At 39.2% G+C, this 27,911-nt stretch overlaps 1 long non-coding RNA gene across 1 annotated transcript; it reads right to left on the reverse strand.

Annotated features, from left to right (window-relative positions):
• Positions 1 to 14,910: 14,910 nt before the first annotated feature.
• On the reverse strand, positions 14,911 to 27,911 carry LOC140845048 (uncharacterized). The gene is made up of 3 exons (XR_012123674.1): positions 27,737 to 27,911; positions 25,345 to 25,475; positions 14,911 to 18,337 (listed from the first exon to the last, which is right to left on the reverse strand). It is a non-coding gene; the product is annotated as an uncharacterized lncRNA (long non-coding RNA).

Here is a 27,911-nt window from a genome sequence, read left to right on the forward strand (position 1 = left end):
CTTTTAGAAATAGTAAATCTAATCCTCGTCTGTTTTGCAGCACTACTTCAGAGAGAGAGGTTAGGGACTCTTCAAGTTTAGAAATAGACTGTTCTATAGTTCTCAAATCTTCATCGATAGCTATTCTTAGTCCTTCATAATGTTGGTTTTCTTGTATAATTGCAGCCGCCCCTGTTCCTACTCCGGCTGCGACTCCTACTCCTAGTAATACAGCTAGAGTGAGTGAGACTGGCTCTCTCTTATACCTTAGTCTAGGTTCTAGTTCTGCTACGAATGAGAAGTCATCATGATACATTAGTCTGGGTACTAACTGGACCATTATACAGAATTCGTGGGAGAAATTGAAGACAGAGGTGGAAACACATGGAGTTAGTCCAGTATTACAGGCCCACCATCCTTCAGGTGGTGGGACTAAATACCTGTTTTCTCTTGTGGGGATCATGGGGATGGTCTCATTACATAAATTTTTATGCGTGGCGGGAACCGTACCTAGACACTTTCCTATTCCAGACACTTCGGTTAGTGTTAGCTTTTTATGACTGCCCCAACTACAAATTTCGTGGCTGGTTGTATTCTTAAAATCAGCTGACAATCCCAGCCCTTCATAATAAGGTGGTCTAGAAGAAAAACATAACCAACAGGACTCTGTAGTTTTAGGGTCGGTGGCATTTAGGACTCTGAAAGCTCCCTCAACAAGGTTGAGGAGGCGCTGTCCATTGCTAGAAAAGGAGGTCAGTGGGCTAGGAGCAAAGACGGGGACAGCTGAAATAGTTAGGGTTCTTTTCGGGGCTGGGGTTGGGAGGCGAGGCTGATCTGGTAAGACAGCGTTTGGTCCTACTGGAATAGCTGGGAGGGTTTCTACTTTGAGTCTAAGAGTGAATACAACTCCATTATCATATCCTTCCTGATAGAGTCTTAATCCCCACATGAGCCCTCTTTCCCAATTTGCCTCCTTTCCGGTTTCAGTAAAGGAAATATCAATAAGATTACAGGTAGAGCTGGTCATACATTGGGCCTGAGTACTGTTTCTTTTAACTCTTATAAGACTTGGAGGGGAGCTCCCGGCATTTCTGCCTATCCAATGACATGTCCCTGTTTGTTCACAGCCCCAATTTTTGCAGAAAAAGTCTGTCTGCCCACCACACTGTGAGGCCTTAGCACGATCGGTTGAGGGGGCTGGGCACACATAGAAGCAGGTATCTTGGAGTTTTTTCATAGAAGCCCGAGATCCACATCCTGGCCTTCCTATTCTACCTCCGTGCCGAGGGTCTTGTTTGAAGAGAGTACATATGTCTACAGTGAGGGTAGGCCACCAAGTCCCCCTAGGATGCTGTTCTGTTAACTGGACTACTACTTGGTGGGAAGCTGGGGTAATGATTTGCCATGTCAGTAACCTGGGTTCATGGGGGTTAGGGTTCTGGTGGGTTGGAAGTAGCAGGAGCATCAGAATTACTAACAGCATAATTCTTTTTACACAAGCGAAGCTTAAGGGGGTTATCAGTCCGAGTTACTCGCCAGTCCGGGTCCGGGGGTGCCTTCTTTAGATGTGAAGCGTGTATCCAGGAAGAGACGCCGTCCACTTTTACAGCTGTGGGAGTAGTCAGGAGGACGATGAAAGGTCCCTTCCACCGTGGCTCGAGGTTTCCTGTCCGGTGCCTTCTCACGTAGACTGGGTCTCCCACCTGGAACTGGTGAGGCACCGAGAGGTCTTCTGGCTGATAGGCTTCCTTGATGGAGGCCCACACCTCTTTCTGCACAGCCTCCAAGGCTCGTAACCTTTCAAGCAAAAACTTATTAGTTGCACACTCAGGGAATGTATGAAGATGTGCTGACTGAAGCGGGGCCGGGGCCCCAAACATTATTTCAAAAGGCGTTAGTCCAAAGCGGCTGGGAGTGTTCCTAACTCTAAACAGGGCAAAGGGAAGGAGGACTAACCAATCACATAAGCCAGTCTCTATGGACAATTTAGTCAAGGTCTCTTTTAGAGTTCTGTTCATCCTTTCTACCTGTCCTGAGCTCTGGGGCCTGTATGCACAATGCAATTTCCAATCCGTCCCCAGGATCTTGGCCAATCCCTGACTTACCTGGGCAACAAAAGCAGGGCCGTTGTCGGAGCCGATTACCTTTGGAATCCCAAACCTGGGAAATATTTCTTCAAGGATTTTTTTAGACACCGTCTGAGCTGTTTCAGTTTTGGTGGGGAACGCCTCTGTCCATCCTGAAAATGTGTCTAGAAAAACTAGAAGGTACTTGTATCTATACTTAGCAGGCTTAATTTCAGTGAAGTCAACTTCCCAATAAGTTCCTGGGCGATCTCCTCGAAGTCTTTTCCCGGATATTGCTTGATTTTTGCTCACGTTTACTAATTGACAGGGAACACAATTTTTTACAATCTCGTCAGCTAATTTTCCTAATCCAATAATATGATAAGGGGAGTCTCGAACTAAAGTCTTTAGGTTTTTTGCTCCCAAATGTGTCAGTTGATGTAATTGCCTTAAGTATTCTTCTGCCTCTTTCCGGGGCAGGACAACTTTCCCTTTTTCAGACTTGTATATCTCTTGGGGTGAGGAATTTTTGAACCCTAATTTGTTTATACAAACGAGATCTTCAGGTGTGTACTGGAAGCTCTCGATGTGAGTGGCTTCCGGACACACTTGAAGGGGCAAAATGTTCATTCCCTGAGCCGCTTGCTTTGCGGCTTGGTCTGCTCTCCGATTTCCTCGAGCTATTGGAGAGTCATCTTTCTGGTGTCCAGGGCAATGCATTATTGCTACTTCTTTAGGCCTATGGATGGCTTCCAGCAAATCTAAAATTTCTTGTTTGTTTTTAACATCTTTCCCGGCAGAAGTTAACAGCCCTCTCTGTCTATAAATAGCCCCGTGTATATGAGCAGTGGCAAAGGCGTATCTGCTGTCAGTGTAGACGTTAAGTCTCTTACCTTCTGCCATCTTTAGGGCCTGAGTCAGGGCGATGAGTTCTGCTCGCTGTGCAGAGGTGCCCGTTGGGAGTCCACTGGCCCATACAACTCGGTCATCATCTACTACTGCAGCTCCGGCCATTCTCTTACCATCCATGATGTAACTGCTCCCGTCTGTATACCAAGTCAGGAGTCTCGTTCCCCCTAAGGGCTGATCTTGCAAGTCCTGGCGGGTTCCTGTCTCTTCAGCCAGGATTTCCTGGCAGGTGTGAAGCACTTCTTTCTCCAAATCGGGGAGCAGAGTGGCCGGGTTTAGGATGGCAGGGGGGGGCAAACTCTACTCGATCACGATTCAGGAGTAAGGTTTGGTAGTGAGTCATTCTGGCATTCGACATCCATCTCTCGGGTGGTTGCCGAATTACACTCTCCAACGCATGTGGAGCAACTACAGTAAGTTTCTGTCCCAGTGTCAGTTTGTCAGAATCTTTAACTAGGAGGGCCACAGCCGCTACTACTCTCAAACAGGCAGGCCATCCACTACTTACTGGGTCTAATTTTTTTGACAAATAGGCGACAGGTCTCTTCCAAGGTCCCCATTGCTGGGTCAACACTCCCCGAGCCACTCCACTCCGCTCATCCACAAAAAGGACGAATGGCTTAGTTACGTCTGGCAGGGCCAGAGCGGGTGCCGACAGGAGGGCTTTCTTGATTTCATCAAAGGCCTGTTGCTGTTCAGGTCCCCAAACAAACGGGGCTGCCTCTTTGGTTAGGGGGTACAGGGGGGGCGGCTAAGGTGGCATATCCGGGTATCCACAATCTGCAGAACCCTGCTGTTCCCAGAAATTCGCGGACTTGGCACGGAGTAGTAGGGACCGGGATCTGCGTCACAGTCTGCTTCCGGGCTTCAGTAAGCCACCTCTTCCCTTCTCTCAGGGAATACCCTAAATAAGTCACTTGTGGTTGGCAGATCTGTGCCTTTTTGGCAGATGCTCTATACCCCAGCCTAGTAAGTTCAGTCAAAAGGGCTTCAGTAGCCGCTTGGCAGACTTCCTGTGTAGGAGCGGCTATCAGTAAGTCATCAACATATTGTAACAAGGTTACCTGCGGGTTGGAGGCTCGGTAAAAGGCCAAGTCCTGGTGTAAAGCCTCGTCGAAGAGGGTAGGTGAGTTCTTGAATCCTTGTGGCAAGCGAGTCCAGGTCAATTGTCCAGTAGTTCCTGTGGAGGGGTCTTTCCACTCAAAAGCAAACAGCGGTTGGCTACTCTGGTGCAGGCGCAAACAAAAGAAGGCATCTTTTAAATCTAAGACTGTATACCAAGTATTTTCTGGGGCCAGAGAGCTTAGCAGGTTGTAAGGATTCGGCACAGTGGGATGAATGTCCTGTGTTCTCTTATTAACTTCTCTCAAATCTTGCACTGGTCGATAATCTCCTGTTCCCGCTTTCTTTACAGGCAGCAAGGGAGTGTTCCATGGGGATTTACATTTTACTAATATCCCCTGTTCTATGAGCCTCTGGATATGGAGCCTAATCCCATCTCTGGCTTCTTTACTCATTGGATATTGTCTCACAGTTACTGGTGAGGCTGAGGCTTTTAATTCTATGACCACCGGGGGTTGGTTTACAGCGAGTCCCATACCTGCCGTCTCTGCCCAGGCCCCTGGAAACTGGTTGAGCCACCTCTGATTAACTCGGGAGGGTTCTGGTTCCTTAAAAAGGCGGTACTCGTCTTCTAACTTTATAGACAGAATGCTTAGGCCCAAGGGTCTCTTTTTGCTATCAGACACTTGGGTATCTTCAGTCTGAAAGGATATTTGGGCCCCGACTTTGGTCAAGATGTCTCTTCCCAACAAGGGTGTAGGGCATTCCGGTATAACAAGGAATGAGTGGTTTACTTGTCCCACTCCTAAGTCTACTGTTCTTTGGGTAGTCCATGCATATTGTTTCTGACCCGTGGCCCCAAACACCCAAGACTTTTTACTAGAAAGGGGGCCTCTAGCTTGGGTCAGTACTGAATGTTGAGCACCGGTATCTACCAGAAACTCAACGGGTTGCCCCTCCACCTTCAGAGTTACCCTAGGCTCGGGGAGGGGTTCCGAGCCCCGTCTTTCCTAGTCCTCATCTTCTAGCAGGGACAACACTTTCTTCGGAGGTCCCCGTGGTGGTTTCTTAGGGCAATCTTTCACCCAATGCCCCTTTTCCTTGCAGTACGCACACTGATCTTTATCCAAAGGAGGTCGGTTGCCCAGGGACCCTGCCTTACTAGTTCTACCACTAGAGGGCGGCCGTCCCTTACTTTCTACTACTGCGGCCAAGATTTTTGTTAAATTTCTCTCATGCTTCCTATCTCTCTTTTCTTCTTTACTTTCTCTCTCCTTCTCTTTCCTTAACTCCTTCTCTTCTTCAGTCTCTCTCTTATGATAAACTTTCTCTGCTTCTTTCACTAAATCTCTCAGCGACAAATCCTGTAAGCCCTCCAATCTCTGAAGCTTTTTCTTAATGTCGGGTGCCGATTGCCCGATAAAGGCAAGGGCCACTGAAGCACTATGCCCCTCAGAAGTGGGATCAAAGGGGGTATACCGCCTGAAGGCTTCTATCAGGCGCTCTAAGAATACTGCAGGTGCTTCAGTGGCTCCCTGGCTGACCTCTCTTACCTTGGCCAAATTGGTGGGGCGTCTTGCGGCCCCACGGAGACCTGCCACCAGAGCCTGACGATAGATGGTTAGTCGCTCCCTACCTTCTGGAGAATTAAAGTCCCAGTTGGGTCTAGTCAACGGGAACCCCCTCTCTATGTCATGAGGGAGTTGCGAAGGCCGTCCGTCGGTTCCAGGCACATTCCTCCGTGCCTCCAGGAGAATCCTCTCTCTCTCTTCCGTGGTAAAGAGCACCTGCAAAAGCTGCTGACAGTCATCCCAGGTGGGCTGGTGGGAAAACATCAGAGACTCTACTAAACCAGTTAGTTTCTGTGGCTCCTCTGAAAAGGGCGGGTGGTTAGCTTTCCAATTATACAAATCAGCAGAGGAGAAGGGCCAATATTGCAGGGGTTGGAAAGGTGGTTCCCCTTCTTCTCCAAGGATGGGAACTCCATAAGACCGGAGAGGAAAGATACCCGGTGGGTCCAAGATGGCCCCTCGGCGGCGCCGGGTGCCCTGGGCAGGTCCCGGAGCCTGCCCTACTGCCTCAGCATCAGGGACTGAGGGTGCCGGAGCTGGGGGTGCTGAGGGTGCTGGGGGTGGGGGCACCGGGGGTGCCGTAGGGGCAGGAGGGTAAGGAGGGGGAGGGGGATCATCAATTATAAGCGAATCCTGAGTATCAGGGTAAACTTTGGTAGTTTCCTTTTCCTTTTTCTGAGGTTGAGTCTGGGCAGCTAAAACTCGAGGGCCCATTTTCTTTTGCACCCAGGGCTTTACCCAGGGTGGTGGGTTCTCCACCAACTCTTGCCAGACTACAATGTAGGGTTGCTGATCCGGGTGTCCTTGAGACGAATCCTGAAAGACAACAGCTTTTACTGCTAATAAGGTGGGGAGATCAAAAGTCCCCTCCGAGGGCCACCCAACATTGTAGGTGGGCCATTCGGAGGTACAGAAAGTCTGCCATGGTCCCTTTTTCACTTCTACTGACAAGTTATGTGCCCTCGCTCTAACTTCCGTCCAATGATCTAGCGTCAGGCTAAGGGGAGTCGTCACTGTCTGTCCCATTGTCAGTATAACAATAATTAGACACGTAAAGGACACAAAAAACAAAGACACACACAGATTAGACACACAGCGGCCGCTTTTGGTTCTTTTCAGAGCCTCGAACAGAAACCGAAAGGAATCAGAGGGTTGATATTCTTGGCGCCCAAAAATCAACCCTATCTCATCAGGTTCAGTTTGCCGGAAAAACAGACGGGAGGCTACCAGGCGTCCCTGGCCTCCCAACCTCCCTGGGGCGTCCCCCAGGGTTGCAGCCTGCGGTGCTCTAGTACGTCTACCGACCGCAGTCACAGCCCCTTTACGGGATTGAGACGGCTGCCAGACAGCGGGTACCCTTCAGAACTCCGACCGGTCTCACTGAAACAGAAAACAGAACACATACAACTCAAGGCGCCACTAATCTTACCTCTTCCTCCAAGAGCGACTTCGGGAGTGAAGCGGGGTGGACGCCCGATCCCGGACGAGCCCCCAAATGTTGGATTCCCCTGAGGAAGGCGCCGCCCCAAATCACTCACCAAAGACGTTTCTTGATGCAACAAGCAAGAGGAATTTATTCAGAAGCCAACTAGTTGGGGTCCAAGTCAGCCCGTCGCAACGGGTCTCAACGAGGACCCTGAGTACTTACAACTAAGTGGTTATATAGGATTTTCTGAGGCATTCAGCCCTAGAGAATTACCATGGTTACAGATTATGTTGTAGTAACAAGATAACAATACTACATAGCAAGATAACAATACTACAAAGGCAGTAATTTTTCAAACCTACGATTTCTGAGTTGGTGCCACGTCCTGGGGGTGTAGCAAGGTAGGGTCAGCTTTTATGTTTGACTAACCGAAAGGTTAGCGCTGCCAGCAGTCATGATTGATTAACTTGTTTTTCCAGAGGAGTTACCTGGTTTCAGTTGTTCCCTCTGAGTCATATATCAGAATGGCTTTTTCGGGCTTCAAGATGGCTACTCTTAGGCTAACTTATTTCTCAGGGAGGTTGGGGTCCTACAATAGACCTTTACATTGCATTTATTATGTGGAACTGGGACTCTCTAAAGTGTCATTGACTTTGTACTTATTAAGTGGCCATGAAAAACAACTCCTGTAAATACTGAAGAAAAAAAAAACCCCACAGAGGAAAAGCACTGAAGAATGGATTGCATTGCATGTTGGCATTCCAGTATTTCCTCACAGTGATGCCAGCATTCTTGTTTGAGGAGTAGAAGAATGAACTTAGTAAACACCCAAGGTAGGAGAGCCAGGGAGAGGCTTTCATTGAGAGATACAGTGAGAGGATGGAGCTCCTGGCTCGTGCCAGGAGGGGACAAGAGAGTCCATGGTGGTACATTGTCTAGGGGTTTTATAGACAGTTGAGGATTTTTGGAAATGTGAAAAAAGCTTATGAGTGTGGACTCATTAAGTGGTCCCTGAATATTTAGAATTAACTTAACACAAGGAACTTTCTGCTCTGACAATTTTTCCCTGAAATACCAGCATCTTGGTCTGGTTGCATATCAAACAAGGCTGTCTGCCCAGCGCCCAAGGTGGGCTGAGGTATTGTTTGCTAAAGAGTAAGTTAAGAATCTTACTTCTTAACTTCTTGGGTGTTAGAATGCAATCTTATCTTTAAGGTGGAATCCTTCTTGCCTTTTACTACGTTGTTTACAGCTGGGTCTGCATGCTAAATTAGTTGCCCAGTTTGCAAAATCACCTCATCAGATCTGAAGGAGGAAAGAAAACACATAGGCCAGGGCCTTTTAGCATGCTAAGGTGAATCTTACACATGATTATAAATGATTAGCATAATAAAAACATGTGCTACTCTTCTTTATCTGGGGAATATTAACTGATCTCACTGAAAAATGACTCCAGAGCTTAATGTTTAACACAAGAGATTTGGTAGGGGGTTACCTTGCACATACATTGCTCTGACTGTAAATATCCTGCCTTTCTTTTTCCAGAGGCCCTCACCCTACTCAGACTACACCCAGGGTCCCTGCCTCAACAGCAGCACCACAATTCAAATCGTCTGTTTTCATATGCTTGAAAATATAATTTAATTTAAAGTTGGCATTATTAACAAACACTTAATCGGGGCTCTGATCCCAGTATGTAATAGGTTGTGGGAGGTTTTTGCTTTCTTTTGTTTTTGTATGTGGGAGGAAGTTTTTGGGTGTTGGAATATATATACTCTAGCACCACCTACTGGGAACTGGTTTGCAGTGCCCCTAATCATAAGAAACTAAAACCCAAAATCTGAGTCTTTCTCCAAACCTTTCATTTATTTTCTTGCTTTTTTTTCTTTCTTGATCCTTTTATTTCCTGCGGTGTCTTTGTTTATTGCCCTTTATTTCTCTTAACCTATTAGAAATACTCTTGACTCTTTTAATGTAATTCTCATACACAATTGTCTAAAACAAGTACTTTAATGATGTGGACAGGTTGAAGATGAGAAAAAAGAGGTCCATATCAGGTCATATTTTTACCTTTAAAATAATAACTCATGGCTACTTAGATTTAGAAAGGCATTATTTTATACATTAATATAAATACTTAATGTTCAGTGTTTTCATGCCTGGAATCCACTGAATCTCACTAACTAGTTATGACTAGCTGTGACTAGTGGACTTCCACTAACTAGCTGTGGGGGCTATGCAACCTCCCTAGTCTCTGATTTTTCACTTGGAAAAAAAGCAGTGCTAACAACACATAACTTGTAAGCAATGTTGTGAGAATGGAATGATATATATGCACGTAAACTCTGTGCAGGCATACCTGCTTTCATGGCAAACAGCAATTAGTGTTTTTCTGTGTTATGAACTTTCTGAAGACAAAGTCCATATTTTCAATCATCTCTGCAGATTTAGAGTGCATAATGGGGTAGAAAATTTCTAATGAATTTTTTTTGAATTAAATATTTATAAAGACTTATTTACAAAGGAATAGTGTTACTATTCCTTTGAAAATTTAACATTTTTTCTTAGAAAAGATATTTGAAAACATTTAATCAGTATTTCTTGTCTCAATACATAGCATAAAATGCACTGTATAGTAGAAAATAACAGTATTACCAATTCTTAGCATGTTTTTAAAGACCTTATGTTTAAAAAACAATGGTAATATCTAACATGCACTGGGCATGCACTCTCAGTCAGGCACTCCCAAGATCTCTCCGTGTTTCATCTTCTAATAGCCCTGTAATTAGTAGGTACTCTTCTACCCTCATTTTAAGATAAGAACACTGTAGCAGAGAGGAGTTAATTAACCCAATCAAAGTCACAATTAGTAAGTGGGTGAACTGGTTTTCAAATGCATATTTTAGATTCAGTTCATATGTGTTTTCATTCCTATGGTATTATCATTTCTAGTTATTTGACAATTAGGATAGCAGAAATCAAGTTTCAGTCCCCCATAGACTCTCCCCTGACAGTCCTCTAAGATCTTGCCAGTTCAGTTTGGATAATCCTGCTTTGATTTCAGTTGCTATTGTTTTCTTCATTTTGTTTTCTTTATGGCTGAAATCTCAATTAACTCACTGACTATTTTTAATGTAATAGGATAAAATAAATACAAGAAGACTTGGATTTTTCTTTGACTCAACTTGGGCCAAATTTATAAAGTGCAGAAAGAGCCTTTGTGATGATTTTATACAGTCTTATGGCTCCACCATAGTGGAATCTTCTAGTCTTGGCTTAATTATTTTAGTCAACTTTCTAAAGGGTTGGATACATTTATAGTCTTTCATTGGTGTTCTAATCAGATTTCCTTTTAACCAAGGAGACTGAGTCCTAGTGATATACTTTTAAAATATTTTACATTTCATTTTTGTCCATATTATATTATAAATGCAAAACAGATTCTAAAATCAAACAAATGCTTCCTTGTGAAATATTTTGTTCAATAATTTATTAATTATTTTAATTTATTAATATGGAATATAGAATTTTCTAGAAGTGGATTAATTTGGATTTCTGACTTTATATTTGCTCCTTGGAATATGGTGAAATATTTTCCAGTAGAATAAAAAAGAAATGGTAACTGTGTGAGGTTATAGATGTGCTAATTAACTTGGTTGTTGTAATCATTTCAAAATGTATACATATATTAAATATATATATATACACATATATATCTATATTAAATCATGTGTATACCTTAACATTTAAAAAAAATAAGTGATAAAAAAAATATGCATCCTTTCCCTTCATTCATTTAGCACAGGAAATTATGAAGTAGCATTTATTTCAGTTTAGAAGAGTTTGGGTGCTACAGTTCAAAAACCTAAAAATAAGATCTAGCAAGGCATTTATAATTAGTTGGATAGATTAAAGAAGCAATTCTCCACCAAAGTGCAGAATTTTCTTGGAACAAATTATATCTCATGGATCTGATGTGGACTAACTAGACATGTTTTCCAGTTTTACATATATGCTTACCCAGACAATATTAACAATTTTCTTTATGGACTATACCATCTCATTGCATTCCAAATTAAGAGGAGTTTGGATTGGTTTACACTTAGTATTGAGAGGGAGGATTCTCTATGGATTCATCCTCCTAAGCTTCTTTTAGCTCCTCTGCAGCTTTATGGGTCATACAGAGTAGGTGGTATCTCTTGATATTTGTTGTATTCTAAAGGAGGACAATAGTATTAATGTGGGCAATATCTAAGAGTGCACTTAAACTCATTTACATAACTTTAAGATGACTACCTAAAAGAAACAAAACCCCACATTGAAGAAATTTAATGTTATAAAATCCTGTTATCACCAGATAATTACTCAGATTAAAAAAAAAAGATTTTTTCCTTTTTTCCTTAACATGATTGTTTTGAAATGATTATAGCAGGCACCCCATACACAGAGTAAGAACAGGTGTGCATGATCGTTCTAGGGCAATGGAAACTGAAGTCTTCTATGCAGGGAGGTTACTACTTAACTTCATTCATTTCAGAAAAATAACCACTCAAATTAAGAGAAGTGGAGAAAGTCAATAAAGTTGATTAAATCCAATGTATTGCTTTATGCGGTAAATAATTTCTAGGATAACCCCAAAACACCTGATCCTTAATGTATACACCCTGCATAATCTCTATCCTTGAGTGTGGGCAGGACTGTGAATATGGTGGGTTATTTCCTCTGATGATTGTGTTACATTTTATGGCAAAAGGAATCTTTCAGATCTAATTAAATTTCCTAATCAGCTGACTTTGAGTTAAGGAAAGGGGAGATTTTTATTGGGTGAGCCTGACCCCATCAGGTAAACTCTTTTAAAAAAGGACTGGAGCTCTCCCTGAAGTCAGAGATTGGCCTCCAGAAAGTGAACCCCATATTTTGAAAGGTGTGTGAGAGGTTCTTGCAGCAAGGAACCATGAGCAGCAGCGAGGGGTCGAGCTAAGTTTCTGGCTAAGAGCTAGCAAGGAAATGGGATTTCAGTCCTACAACCACAAGGGACTAATTTCTGCCAACAGCCATGTGAATTTGGAATAGTACCTCAAACTCTAGAAGGGACCACAGCCTGACCAACATCTTGATTACAACTTTGTGGGATCCTGAGCAGAGGATCAGGCTAAATAGTACCTGGAGTTATGACTCACAGAAACTGAGATAGTAAATGTAAGTTGTTTTAAGCCACTGAGTCTGTGGTAATTTGTTATAAAGCAATAGAAAATTAATATGGCTTGTATAGAAATTTGATTTTAAAAAATCAAAGCTATCATAATTTTTTTAATGTAAATACAATTCAGTTTGCATGTATGTGTAATAAGAGAAGACACCTTGACTACTTTTTTCCCTACTATTGCATTTTTGGAGTTTAAACAGCATTTGGAAGTTAAACACAGTGTATCATATGACCCAGAAATTCTATTTGTAAGTATTTACCCTAGAGAAATAAAACATTTGCCTGTATAAAGATATATGCATAAATATGCATAACAGTTGTTCATAAAAGTCTAAAACTGGAAACAGGTGAGGTTAAGTGTAATAGCCTTGCAACAAGTATAGGGGGAAACAAACTGTGGTCTATCCATACAGTAGGAATACTGAGCAATAGAAAGGAATGAACTATGAAGTATAAAAATATGGTTGATTCATAAAAACATATTTAGTGCTGAGTAGAAATGGAAAATCCAGATATAAAATAATACCTCCTGAGTAATTCCATGTATATGAAATTCAAATAGGTTAAGACTGATTTATGTCAGAAAGATCAATGGTTGCCTGGAGGAAGGAGTCGGGATAAGGAACATTTCTAGGATGAGCAAATGTTTAAATCTGGATCGTGGTATGATTACACATTTGTTAAAACTCATTGAACTGTACACTTAAAAAATTCATTTTAGTGAAAAGGAGTTCATTATAGCGAAGAGTGCATTTTAGTTTTTTTAGTGAAATCACACCATATTAAAGATGATTAACAAAACAGTATCTGGTACAGAGTAAAACATTCAGTAAATATTTGCAAATGGATAATATTGAAAATCAATTTTATTCTTTATCTAATTTGGAATTGTAGGAAAGTGTCTATTTCCCATCATAGCCCAGATAGGCCATATACGAGAGTCAGAGCACACAATACTGATTTGAAAGGGCAGAATGAATGTCACAAATTGTGTGTCTCATCTGTGTGTAATAGTGGGCTATCAGCAACCGTTAATTTAGGGAGTTTGCCAATTCTAATGTAATCCACTGTTATTTTCTCTAAATATTGAGGATTCAAATGAGTTTTGATCATCATAAGATTTCTGAGATTTGCCACAAATTCATCAGTAACAGAGTTCAGAAAGTCACAAAGCACTGAGGATGTTAACGGTATTGGTATTGCAAATTAATGCATTCTGAGTAATAGGAAATATATTGTACTAAGTAAAATAGCTTATTTTACTTATTCCTTAAGAAATAATACGTTCATACTTCTCAGTATATTAAGATGGGGTGATTCTTTTACTAGTTATAGTTTAATTTGCCAGATAATGAAAAATAAAATCATAACATTGAGAAAGTTAATATTGACATAGAATCAAAATAAACATATTAAAGTATTTCACAGGAAATTTGGCAATGCATATTGAAAGGCAGAGGAATATAATTAAGGTCTCAAACTGTTATTCCTCTCCTTGCTTTGCTTTCAGATATTTTATGATATTATTTTCCTTATGCAAATCTCCAATAAGGTAGGATCAGTGAAAAGCTATGACTCCACATTGAAAGCAATGCTTTTATTAGCTAGTGAGTGATATTAAAAAATAAAATTTTAAGAATTCTGTCTCATAGATTCTTAACTCTTCAAAGGACCTTTCAAGATCCTCTGGTACGTTCTTACCAAATGTTTCATGGCCCCATATGTTTGCCCATATGCAATTATCTGTTTTCTTGTGCTCAAACATAGTCAGAAGGTGATGGATTCTTTGCTGAGTGCCTGGGATATCACAGGGCAAAATGTGGACTTAATAAAAATCGATTAGATCCTTTGCCACAGAACATTTGAACTTTCTACTAACGATGATTCAACTATTCCCTTCTACCGATAGAGATATGTGGGCAGAGTTTAAATAGCCAGTAGGTTACAAAGTTAGTTAGGATGGGGCTTCAAGAATTGGGAAAGTCACTTGGTTAAATGTCATTTGGAGTTCATTATTTATTTATTTATTATTTAGAATTTTCCATTTGACTTTGTTTTCAAACGCACTTTCCTTTTTAAAGAACCAGTATACTTTCTACAGGGATGACAAATACCAGCATTAGAAAACCCTATTACACAAAAAATACTACATCAAGTTTGGGGTAGATATGCTTACTTTTGGCAGAATACACTAAGTGGCACTAATTACACAACAACTGGAAGGTAACTCACAAGAAACCAAGAACTGTAACTTTGCCACAGGGGCATGGCACTGACAGGACACCGGTCTTTCTGGCTGTGCACGTTTTCAAAACACAGAATGCCCACCGCAGAGCTATGCCAGTGAAATCTGCTAAGGAGGAAAGCTCTGAGTGGTGACTCACCAGAGAACCTTGCCTTAATTCTACTACTTTTCCAAACGCATTTTTATTCTCTCCCAACCCAATGTGCATGTAACACTGACTGTGTTTTATATTTACATAACGAACACTGGTTCGTAAGTTTTTAAATAAATACAAGCAGATGAGTAGGGACCATGTTTGTTTAGTGCTACACCCTAACTTTTGCATCTCTTGGTGCCACAGAAACATCAAGTCTTTTTCGTAATTCACCCCGTGTAATCTGAGGGAACTGCTGTGTTTTGCTCCGATTTAGTTATGCAAGATTGTAACACAATTTTCATTTCCACGACTTTATTTTAGCAAAATATTATTCACATAGTTACATAGTCAAAATCTTTTCCCAAATTTTGTTTTCTCTTTTTTAAGCCGTGAAGAGGTTTACATTGTGTGCTAAAGCTCCTGGCATTTTCCATTACGATGTAATGGAAATTTTTGACTGTTGCTGTTTTCCATTAAATGTCATTTTGTCCATGGATGTTCTCTAAGCTACAACCATTTATGTTATTCAGGCTCTGGACCTCACCACTCCCCTACATGGGTAATTACAGTTGTAAATACTAACTCTGAGAACAAACTTGACCATTCACCTACATTAACCTGCCCAATGTTAGACATTAACTATCACCAAAACAAAACAAGACAAAACCAGGAATAAAATTTGAAACAGAATCATGACATTTAAATTGTTCATCAAGATTTTCATGTTAACAATGACCTACTTTATAAATACTTGATAGTGGCCATCATAACTTCAGCTGCTGTGTTTTAATAGGTTTTCAAGATTTACAATACTGATCCATGGACATTTTCTTGCAACACCTTATTTGAAAGATAATTAACTGCTTTAATTAAAGGCCAATGAGGGACTTATACCCTACAGCCCACACAGAAATCAAGGCTATAATTATCTCAGTGTTCTAAGCAACTTCAACTACAGACATAAACTAATCTTGATGACGGTAAAAAGCACAAAAAAAGTCGGTATTAAAATATCACCATGTCACCTTTTACCATGTTACTGAGCAGCCTTTCAAATAAATGCACCATATTAGCAATGCTTTCCTTCTACAAAAGATAATGAAAACATGCATACATTGATTCATTTTCTTTACACAAGTAGAATTTGGACTTGGAAAGGCAAATAGAAGGCTGACTACACATGTGTAAATGTTTCACTGCAATACTGTCTATTCTGAAGAGTGAGGAGAGAGTAAGATGTACTTGAAAAGCATCCGGTGAGAAGTTCAGGAACACTAGCTCACCACTCGCTAGCTGTGTGACTAAGAGTATTGTTCCCAGAATACAATGAGAGGATTGCACCATGTGAGCATTTTGCAAACTAGGCCTGAAGGGCTCAGGCTCCAGTCTCTGTTTTTCATTATTATTTTTGTTTAACATGTTATGTATTTTGGGTTTTAGGAATAAGATTTTGTTGGAAGAAATAAGCCACTAGTCTAGAAAAACTTTTAAAAGCACTGGTCTGAATTAACCCCAGCCCTCTTTCTAGCTCACAAGTTCTTTGCTCTGGTTTATTTTGATTTGGTGAACCTTTTGGCCCTGAGCACTAGAACAGGCAATAAAAACAATACATGGATAAAAATTCCTGCCTGTAGTGTTTTTAATCACCAACATTTCATTTGGAAAATTTAATTGCTATTTGCCTTGCTTCCTAAAATTTCCAACAATGGATTGAGGCTTTCTTGAGGAACTTCAATCTCCTAGGTTCACTTTCACTTTGCAAAACCTCTATAATTGCTCTTTCTCATTTGGATAAAGGCTGTTTGTTTTTTTTCCCCCAATCTAACTAAGGTCTCTGTAGTGTGTTATTCTAACAAGAAAGTCTCCCCTTCCTCTACTTTGTTAACAGCTTGGAAAAAAAATACAATTTAGTTTTAATTTCTAGTTAATAACAGTTTTGCTATTTACTCTGTAGAGCAAAGAGTGTTATGTGATCATTGGCTAAAAAATAAATACAATGCACTTATGAAAAGGAAAGAATCATGTATGAAATACCAAATACTTTAAGTTCTGAAATGCATGTTCTGAAAATAAATTTTTAAATGCTCCAGAAATGTTGTGGGATAATGGTGTAAAACAACAAATTGAGGGGTTTGTTATTGTTTTAGTTAAATCTTATCAGGTAATGCTTATTTGAGGGGAGAGAAATAGTTTTAAGAATTACTTTATAAAACACAATACACAGACTTTCAAAGAATATTTGGAAATATGTTTCACAGAAAGTTTCTACTTGTATTCTAAATGGACAATGAGCAAAATGGGGTAAATATAAAAATAATATTTTATGAACTAAAGTAACCCTAGGGAAAAGTCATCAACTTAATAAATATATGTGGAATGAATGGATTCATAATCATGTGTAGTATTTTGAATCTTAAAGATGGTTTTGAAGATTCTGCATATCAATCATAATTCTAAGATACTTTTCCAGTGTATTCTTTCACTGAATCTTTGTTAACGAGCATAAAAAAGCAAAATCTACACCACCTCTACCATTGATTTATCCATTTGTCTTCTAAAAACAAAATTATTTTCCCATAAGAAATCCATTGTTAACTATTTAAATTAATGTCTGAATGTTACATAAGTATCACTATATCACCATAAATTTTAATTGCATAGGCTCTTAAGGGGGTTCTACAGTGGTAAGATTTTCAGCGATTAATATCACAGTCAGTGGAAGTAATATTGTTGTACATATTGTTAAATTATATATCACAATTTAAATTTACAGTTGATATTTTGTTAGGTAAGTTCAAATGATTTTAACCAACTGTTCTCATATTTAATTTGCTATGATGCTATGAAACATTAGTGCTTTATAGAGGTGTGGAACAAGAGTATGGGTCTGAAGGGATGAAAGTAAGTTAAAATAAGATTCATATTTATAATCATATACTTAAATTTAATCATTGTCATAAAATTAATTCTCTTCCAAGGTTTGCAAAATCAAAAGTTAAGTGTTTCTCAGGACATTTTCATGTTTTCTTGAGCTTTGAACTTAGCTTAGAAACTCATTAATTTACCAGTCATCTTGAACTATTTCCATTGGAATCCATGGTGATTTATCAGCTGCTATCAGGTTTGAAAAGCAGAAATATTTAATTAATTTCAAGATGCATTTTTTTGGATATTATATGAATTTTTGGAAATACTCTTCAGGTCACAATACTTTTATACCCTTTAAAGTTCTTCTCATGTTCTTTCTCATCTCAGAATAAGTATCTACTATTCCAGGAGAGGAACATTGTTTCTCCATAATCTCTACTGCACTGCTATTTACTTAACTCATTCACTACCACATTAAGTCTTGGGGACAGAAATTAACATAGTAACTGGAGCATTGCTTAATGACAGGAATCTTGTAAATGAGGAAATAAATCAGAGAATATTGTGATATGAGAATAGAACAAATATTTGTATAGTGAAGTGAATTTTAAACTATAACAAGGGAATCAATGGCAGTTTGTGAGACCACTAATGATTACATTTTACCATGGAAGATGGATAGTTCTTTCGGTAATTAAAGATCAATTATAATACCGATGGGTGAAGGGAAAATATTTTTGATGAGGAAGAGAATGCAGCTGAAATGTCCTCACTGTTTTTCTAGACTCTGAAAGGATAATCTTGATTTAGGAGGTTCCTGCCTTTGGCTTGGCTGGCCGCATCCTTCTGGTTTCATCCATCCAGTCCAACTGGAAATAGAAATAATTGTGTGTTTATTTTTCTTTATTTTTAGGCCAAGGCAATGTTCTGTTTTTGAATAAAGCATCTTATTAAGATAAAAAGAAATAGGGGTTTTTTTTTTTGACGGTGTTTTTATTTTAATCCTAGGAAGATCTGTTTGAGATATATGTTTCTTACTTGGATGGGAATTTCACTAGTTTTTTTTCTAAATTAAAAAAATAAGAGAAAATACCTTCCATGTGAAGTTAGTTGTAGGAAACATTTTGTCTTACCTGAAAAGTAATTTAGATGTTGTGGTTGTGAGCTTTATGGGACATTATGGCTGAGCCTTCATCAAATGTGTCATGTGTTCCCGCTGTGTGTCTGACTTTAAGCTACTAGTTGCTAGAAAGAAAGTAAAAATATATATATATAGTCCTAGAAAGTGAAATCCTTATTTCTTGCCTAAGAAGGGGTGCGTGTGTGCGCATGCACATGTGCACTCATATGTGGGTGCGGGTGTGGGTATGGCTGTGGGTGTGGGTGGGCTTGAGGATGTGGACAAGTATTAGCTCAATAAGGAGGTGCCTCAGTCTAGAGCAGTTTTTATTCTTGGAGAAAGAATATTCTGAGAGCTCAGTGAGAAGCCAACACCCAGGAAGAAAATGGTAATAATGTTGATGGCTGGAGCTGACCAGCCATGTGTGGAGTTGCTTCAGGACTGGGTCTCTTCCAGGTAAAAGCAAATGTTCAGCACCAAGGTGTGAACCATGAGTGAGTGTCAAGTGCAGGAGCAACAGCATGAGCAGGACTAAACCTCTGTCATCACTGAGTTTGACTTTGCTCTCCTTGGCCAGCTGTGACTGCTGTCACTCAGTACGGAAGGGGAAGTCAGCCATTTAAGAATCTGAAACCGCAGATAACTTACTTAAGAATGTATGTATATGAGAGGGGGTGGCTGGTATGTGCTCTACGAAGTAGCATGATTGTTTCTTAACATAAATAGTTTTACATGTATACATATCACACACCTACACATATAATACACACATACATATTCACATACACATATATACATATATGTTATATAACTATATATTACACACTTTATAGAATTATATTACTTAAATAATCATATATCTAACAGTATCTATTATTTAACATAATTATATAAATTGTGTGATTTTATGTATACATATAATTATTTTAGTCTCCAGAGTTTTGCTTTTAAAATATTACTCAAAGCCCTTATGAAGATAACAATGGTCTTGCTGCCTTATCTCTTTTAATGTATTATTCCTGTGCCTTAAGATTAGGTCTGAATCATATCACCAATGATGAGATTTTGTCTTAATTATAACCAGTGATTTGGTAGAACTCTAAACTGGAAGAGACACATATGGCTATTTCCTGCAAAAGTCAGAAAGAATAGATCTCCATGTTCAAAGATAGTGTTTTGAAGATTCTCAAGCTGTGGTACAAGATGAACCTAGTGAGTCCCTAATCTAGAGAACATTCTTTAACTAACAGCCAGAACCTACATCTCAGCATGACTTTGTGAAGTAATTTTTCAAAGGTCTTTTGGAGGTAAAAAAAAAATTGACCTGTAAAAGAAAAAGGCCTATATGCATTTGGTTATACATGAAATGCATTCAAATATATTCTTTACAGATGTCAAATGACATGATGGTTTTCATTTTTTAATATGCTGTCCTGCATTGCAGATCAGAATATCAGAAGGATATTTCCTTGAAGGGTATCAGATTCATGGTAAAAAATATTTTAGTTGTTCTAAAGCCATGAGAAAGGGCTGCGTTTCCAAGCTTGTTTATGCTTCCTGCTCTGCTTCTATATTCAAATCCTAAGATATCATCTTCCCTGGGGACGCTGGTGCGTTTGGATGGCTGTGTGCAAATTCCAAATGTTCCTGGACTTTCACCAGCTGCACTATGATTTATTGCAACTTGTGGCCAGCTGAAATAAGAGTAAGAATGCAGAAAAAGCTTACAAGAAATTATCATTAAAAATCACTGGAGGTATTTCATTAATGAAAAATTCTGGAAAAATGCTAAGACAATAGCATGTCTGATACAACTTACATTCCAGTGAGGGAAAAGAGAAGAAAAAAACTAAACATATATATTAACATAATTAAAGATTGTCATAAATACCAGTAAAGAAATGAAGGGGTGCTGTGGTGATGAATTATGGGGAATGAGGGCTGATTAGGTAAGGCTGGCCAGGGAAGATTTCGTAGAGGAGATGCTTTTTGAAGTGAATCTTGAAGAATGAGAAGTTGACTATGCTCAATGTGAGACACTTGGCATTCTTGGTATGCAAGGGACTCCCTCACATCTCTGTTGCTTAGTTCATAGTTTTCCTTGGGCCTGGCATGTCCACTCCACTTCCACCCCCAAACCTGACTCATACTTACCTTTGCTTTAGTACTCAGTTCAGGTAACTACCTGCTAGGAAGTTATTACTGAATCTGTCTTTGTTTTTCTTCTCCAGGATATGTCAGATACCCTATTGCTCCCCTAATAATCCATAGGCTGCTAAGCATACTTAAAAATTCCATCACTGTGAGTTTGGACAGATGCCTACATCTGTGAGATCATCATTGTGACTGAGATTAAATTTGGGGGAGAATGAACATAAAAAAAAAAAATTCCATCACTGATTGCAGTGATATGTTCTTATGCTCTCACCCTGTCTCATTCCTCTTTATAATCCTAGAATCTAGCACTTTGCTTCATAAATTGTGGCTGGAGAAATGAGAGCTTATTATTCACAAATTCTGCAAATGAAACTTTTGAGCCATGACACAGCAAGGATATGATAAAAGCTTCTAAGTAAACTCCACCAGGCTCACACCATGAACAGGAAAGCATGAAAGAGTAATTTAGACATTTCTTTCTTCCGTAAGTTGAAAAGATATGGAAAAAGAGAGAGATGAAAGAGATTTTTCTTTTCTTCCATAAGTTCATAATTTTCTTTATCAGAACATATATATAATGGAAGAAGGTAAGGGGAGAAGAGGAGAACAATGAATTTCCTCTATTTAAACATTGTTATCTTTATACATGCTTGTTTTTGAGATAGGAGAAGATACTTTAAAAACAGTTATGGTCTCTAAAAAACTCTCAACAAAATGGGTATAGAGGGCAAGTACCGCAACATAATTAAGGCCATATATGACAAACTCACAGCCAACATTATTCTTAACAGTGAGAAGCTGAAAACTTTTCCTTTAAGATTGGGAACAAGACAAGGATGCCCCCTTTCCCCACATTTATTGAACATAGTTCTGGAGGTCCTAGCCATAGCAATCAGACAACACAAAGAAATATAAGGCATCCAGATTGGCAAGGAAGAAGTCAAACTGTCCCTGTTTGCAAATTACATGATATTGTACATAAAAAAAACCCAAAGAATCCATTCCAAAACTGCTAGATCTAATATCTGAATTCAGCCAAGTTGCAGGATACAAAATTAATACACAGAAATCTGTTGCATTCCTATACACTAACAATGAACTAGCAGAAAAAGAAATCAGGAAAATAATTCCATTCACAATTGCATCAAAAAGAATGAAATACCTAGGAATAATGAAGGAAGTGAAAGACCTGTACTCTGAAAACTACAAGACACTCATGAGAGAAATTAAAGAAGATACCAATAAATGGAAACACACCCATGCTCATGGATAGGAGGAATTAATACTGTCAAAATGGCCATCAACAGCTGGTGTAAGCAAAACTGGCTTGCCTAAAGCAATCTATAGATTCAATGCAATCCCTATCAAAATACCAACAGAATTCTTCAGCAATCTAGAGAAAAGTGTTCTTGTTCTAAAATTCATATGGAACCACAAAAAACCCCGAATAGCCAAAACAATCCTGAGAGGGAAGAATAAAGCAGGGGGGAATTACACTCCCTGACGTCAAGCTCTACTATAAAGCCACAGTGATCAAGACAACTTGGTACTGGCACAAGAACAGACCCATAGACCAATGGAACAGACTAGAGAGCCCAGATATAAACCCAAGCATATTTGGTCAATTAATATATGATAAAGGAGCCATGGATATACAATGGGGAAATGACAGCCTCTTCAACAGCTGGTATAGGCAAAACTGGACAGCTATATGCAAGAAAATGAAACTGGATTATTGTCTAACACCATACACAAAAGTAAACTCAAAATGGATCAAAGACCTGAATGTAAGTCATGAAAGCATAAACTCTTAGAAGAAAACATAGGCAAAAATCTTGAATATAAACATGAGCAACTTTTCCCTGAATGCATCTCCTCGGGCAAGGGAAACAAAATAAAAAATGAACACATGGGACTACATCAAGCTGAAAAGCTTCTGTACAGCAAGGGACACTATTAGCAGAACAAAAAGGCATCCTACAGTATAGGAGAATATATTTTTAAATGACATATCTGACAAGGGGTTAACATCCAAAATATATAAAGAACTCATATGCCTCAACACCCAAAAAGCAAATAACCCTATTAAAAAATGGGCGGAGGATATAAACAGACAATTCTCCAAAGAAGAAATTCATATGGCCAACAGGCACATGAAAAGATGCTCCACATTGCTAATTATGAGGGAAATGCAAATTAAAACCACAATGAGATATCACCTCACACCAGTTAGGATGGCCAACATAGAAAAGAATAGGAACAACAAATGCTGGCGAGGAAGCAGAGAAAGGGGAACCCTTCTACGCTGCTGGTGGGAATGTAAACTAGTTCAACCATTGTGGAAAGCAGTATGGATGTTCTTCAAAAAACTAAAAATAGAAATGCCATTTGACCTAGGAATTCCATTCCTAGGAATGTACCCTAAGAATGCAGTTTCCCAGTTTGAAAAAGACATATGCATGCCTATGTTTATTGCAGCACTATTTACAATAGCCAAGAAATGGAATCAATCTAAGTGTCCATCAGTAAATGAATGGATAAAGAAGATGTGGTACATATACACAATGGAGTATTATTCAGCCATAAGAAGAGAACAAATACTACTATTTGCAACAACATGAATGGAGCTAGAGGGTATTATGCCCAGTGAAATAAGGCAGGCAGAGAAAGACAAGTACCAAATGATTTCACTCATCTGTGTAGCCTAAGAACAAAGTAAAGACTGAAGGAACAAAACAGCAGCAGACTCACAGAACCTGAGAATTGACTAACAGTTGCCAAAGGGAAAGGGACTGGGGAGGGTGCATGGGAAGGGAGGGAGAAGGGGAATAAGCGGCATTATGATTAGCACACATAATGTAGCCAGGAGGGCACAGGGAAGGCAGTAGAGCATAGAGAAGACAAGTAGTGATTTTATAGCATCTTACTATGCTGACAGACAGTGACTGCAATGGAGTATTTGGTGGGGACTTGATAATGGGGAGAATCTAGTAACCACAATGTTGCTCATGTAATTGTACATTAATGATACCAAAATGAAAAATTTTTAAATTTAAAAAATAAAAATAAAATAAAAAATGCTCTCTAAACTTTAAAGTAAATTTCTAGAGAATATTCTTAAAATCATGTCTGCATGATAGAGTATATGTTGAATGAATTATTACCCTAGAGATGATCAATTTAGTTACTGCATTTGGTCAAATTAGTAGGTGTCCAAAATGAGCTATTAAATCACCCCATAATCTGGAGGTGACGTTGAAGGTTCTCATTCAAGTTCTGTTTTATGGCTGTATACACTGACCCTACATAATCATTTTAACTTAAATACCTCTCACTTATGGTCTCCATGGTAGGCCGAAGAGTGGCATCCCATAAACATATTCCCATTTGATATCCTATCCCTAAAACCTGTGAATATGTTAGATAAGGGGCAACGGGAAATCACAATTGCAGATAGATTTAAGGTTGCTGACTAGCTAACCTTTAATTATGGAGATTTTCCTGGATTATCTAGGTAGGTCTAACATAATCACAAGGGTCCTTAAAAGAGGAAGAATGGCAAAAGAGAGTCAGAGACAGGGATATGACTGTGAGCAGCATCAGAGATGCTATGCTGCTGGCTTCAAAGCTGGAGGAAGAGGACCACAAAGCAAGGAACACGGGCAGCTGCCGTGGCTGGAAAAGGCAGACAATGAATTCTCCCACAGAGCCCCCAGAAAGGACCACCACCCTGCTGACACCTTGAGTTTAGCTCAGTGAGACTTGTTTTGCACTTGTGACCTCCAGAGGTCTAAGGTAATAAATTTGTGTTGTTACCAGCCACTACATTTGTGATATTTCATAATAGCTGTGATAGAAAATGAGTCTTCACTTCTTGAAAAGCAACTCAAGGGAAAAACAACATTACTTTCCAATCAACTGCCCTGCTAATTTTGTAACTGCATGAGAAGTATTTCAAACTAAAATTATGGTGAAGGAGTATAACTTCACATACTGACTCTGTTGAGACAGTTGAGAATTTGTCAAGCCAGCTCCCCCATCCCTAACCTTCTGGCTCTCCTCTCCCCTTTCTCCCCAGTGAGGCTGAAGTCTTACAACATGGGCCTGCCTCAGTGCGTAAACTTCCAAGTGGGTTTTTGCTGTGAAAGCTGTTTTCCCTTCCAGTAGACTGAACATCAACACTGACACTTGAAAAGATAGAGAATTCTATAAATTAACTACAATTCCATAAATTACCAGACTTTCAAAATTATAAATCAGGATTAAAACGGTAGTTTCCTACAAATAGGAAAAGAAGTTGGAGTAACTCACTGCATGGCAGTCATATCAGACATTACTCTTCAGCACTAGGATAAGAATCTCAAAGGCTGAGAAAGAGCCAGCATTTTTCCACTGCATATGTTACTTTACTTAAAGAAGGTTGCTGCAGTTTTGAACAATTTCCCTTCCACTGAGAGTGAAAATAGCAGAGAGAAGAAGAGAAGAAACATGTGGATAACACAGCAGTAATGAAGTTTAATATTAAAAAGATAACTTTATTTTTCAGTACTGGTTGTCACTATTTCTGTGGGCCTATTTAGTTTTTTTGTACAGCATTACCTTTTTCTGGGAGATGGTTTACATTCTTACATGACCTTCACTGTACCTTGCCAGTGTTTGCTTTTCTGTATACTTGGTCATGATATGCTTCAAAGGTTCTTTAGCATCTTTATTTTCCTCTCATGGTCATTCTATAAAAATGAGAAAGGTGTAGAGCTTCGTTAAGAACTCCATTAGCTTAACATAGATTTCTGCCCTGTACTACTTGGGCACATGCTGTAAGATGAGACCTCAACAAACCCCTTATTGTAGAGAGAGATGGCAACTGTCAGGGCCACCCACTTGTTATTTTGCTGTTTTTACAAACAAGAAGAGCAGCTGGAAACTCTTATCTCATGCCTCCCCTGTACCTGAACATGGGTGGCAAGACACTTTTTAGCCCAATAGTAATCAACACCAGCCTCCAGCTAAACAGTGACACAGCAGTGTTCTGTGGCCAGTTCTTGGTTTAATAAGTATGCTCCACACATCGGTTTGGAAAGGTTACCTTTTGGCTTAAAAAATCTAATCTGAGTAGCTTAAAAACAGAGCTTTAACAGAAGGTAACCTTAAACACAAACCTCCACTAGGGTCTGTACACAGGCATTTTTGTTTTGACAATCTTTCCTGCTCTTTCAAAGCTTATGGGGATTTTGCAAATCATGCTTTATTTAGTATTTCTCTGGAACTGCCTGTCCATGAGAGGAATGCTAAACTTAGTGATAGGTTGGCTCAAATTTTGGGAGACTGGAAAACAATTGAGGTCTTAAAGAAATAGCAGAAAGTACTCTTATACAGGCTTATCTCCTCCTGAATTCCATATGGCAAGCACTACTTATTTTCACATTTTCATATCACAATATCTGATTTTCATAATACTTCTAGTAATATTTTTGGACTTATTTAAAAACACCAACAGGAAACTAGAAATAGAGCCAGAAATTTACTAAGGAACAGGTCGACTGCAGTGTCCAAGCAATAGTAAGAAAAATCAAAACTCATATTTCTAAATTTCAGAGGGAATGATTAACACTCACTGTTACTTACTAAAAATGTTTCTATACACTGAAGACATCAGAAACTGAGTGTGCATTAATGTGAACATTTATTTCTCCCCATTAGAATATAATTTTCACGAAGGAAGAGAGTTTGCTTAGCTGGCTCTGCTGCATCCTCAGCCTTTACCTTACTGCCTGGCCCAGCATGGACAACTAATTAATATTAGTTAAATAGCTCAATAAATTAAAAGTCTAAACAGTTAGAATCTACTCCAGACCATGAAAACAAAATTAGTTGCCCTTAAACTTAATGCAGATATTATTGATTCCTAAATGCTTCCTACCGCTATGAAATTAAAACTAGTCTTGGTGCCTGGGATGCAGAGTCACGTGGTCATGATTAAACACCCACATTAGTCCACCTGGACTGCACTCTCTTGCTATACACAAAAAGGGGGTGCCTTTCAATTGAATTAACATACCTTTCATATGCCTGGCATTTGTCAAACCCATGTGTGTGGGGCAGGAGTGAAATGTGCATCTGTAGTGTGTGTGTGCACATATGTGTGTGTGCATTTGTCTAGATATCGCCCCGTGATAGACTTACAAGACAAGTTGAGGTAAGACAAGAGGTAAGATCGGATATGCTGATGCTCCTGTACAGTGTGGGTCAGTAGGGGGTGCTGTCCCCTGCTACAAACACAGGGCTGTGCAGATGCAAATCCATTTTCTTTAGTACCTGTACCTCAGTGGTAACGTTTAAGAAGATAAAAAATGTGGATTTTGATTGGCAAATATGTCATTAGGCCAAATTAAATAAATAAGTAACATAAGACATATTATAATGCATATTATAATTTTTAAACTGACTTCCTAGTCAGTTATCATGCTGAGTAATGAATTGGGTGAATGGAAATCATTAGCACTTATGTATCACAGCATTGCATGGCAGAAATTGCTTATCATTTTCATATCTCATAAATGCCCTTTGCTTGGTTATTTATATGTGTTTATATTGTATTTGGGGCATGTCCTTTGTTGTTGGCAAAAATTCAGAGAAAAATAGAAAAATTAAAAGTAAGAAGAGAAAAGCCCATGTGACATGTAAACCAACTTTTAAAAATGTAATGTGATGTTTTAGGATTCACCTCAAAATTTTTTATCATTTATTATGTATAGGCCCCTATCAGTCATTCGCTTATTTTATTCGAAAAATCTTCACTAGGTCTTATGAACAAATTTTACAGGTAAGGGACTCACTATCTAGAGAATGTAGGAGACCTATTAGAGCTCACATTGCTACTAGATAGCTGATTTGACATTTGAGGCTTAATCTTTTGACTCTTAACTCCCGTGTAATTCTATCTCCAAAATGATTCCTCTGATCAGCTGTTTGCCATGTCCTCTGTACTTACCAAATATATGGGGTTATTCTCTCTTCAGAGATAGTTTCCTGTTCCTCATTCTCGTGGTCTGCTCTTGAGAGCAAAATCTTGCTCGATTTCACCATGTGCTAAAGGCACTGATGTCACTCAAACAATCAGTTGTCTGTTCAGATGTGTTAAGAAGAGCCTGCTGCTCTGCTTTGAC

This window comes from Manis javanica, chromosome 2 (assembly GCF_040802235.1).
Source record: "Manis javanica isolate MJ-LG chromosome 2, MJ_LKY, whole genome shotgun sequence".
Lineage (NCBI taxonomy): Eukaryota > Metazoa > Chordata > Mammalia > Pholidota > Manidae > Manis > Manis javanica.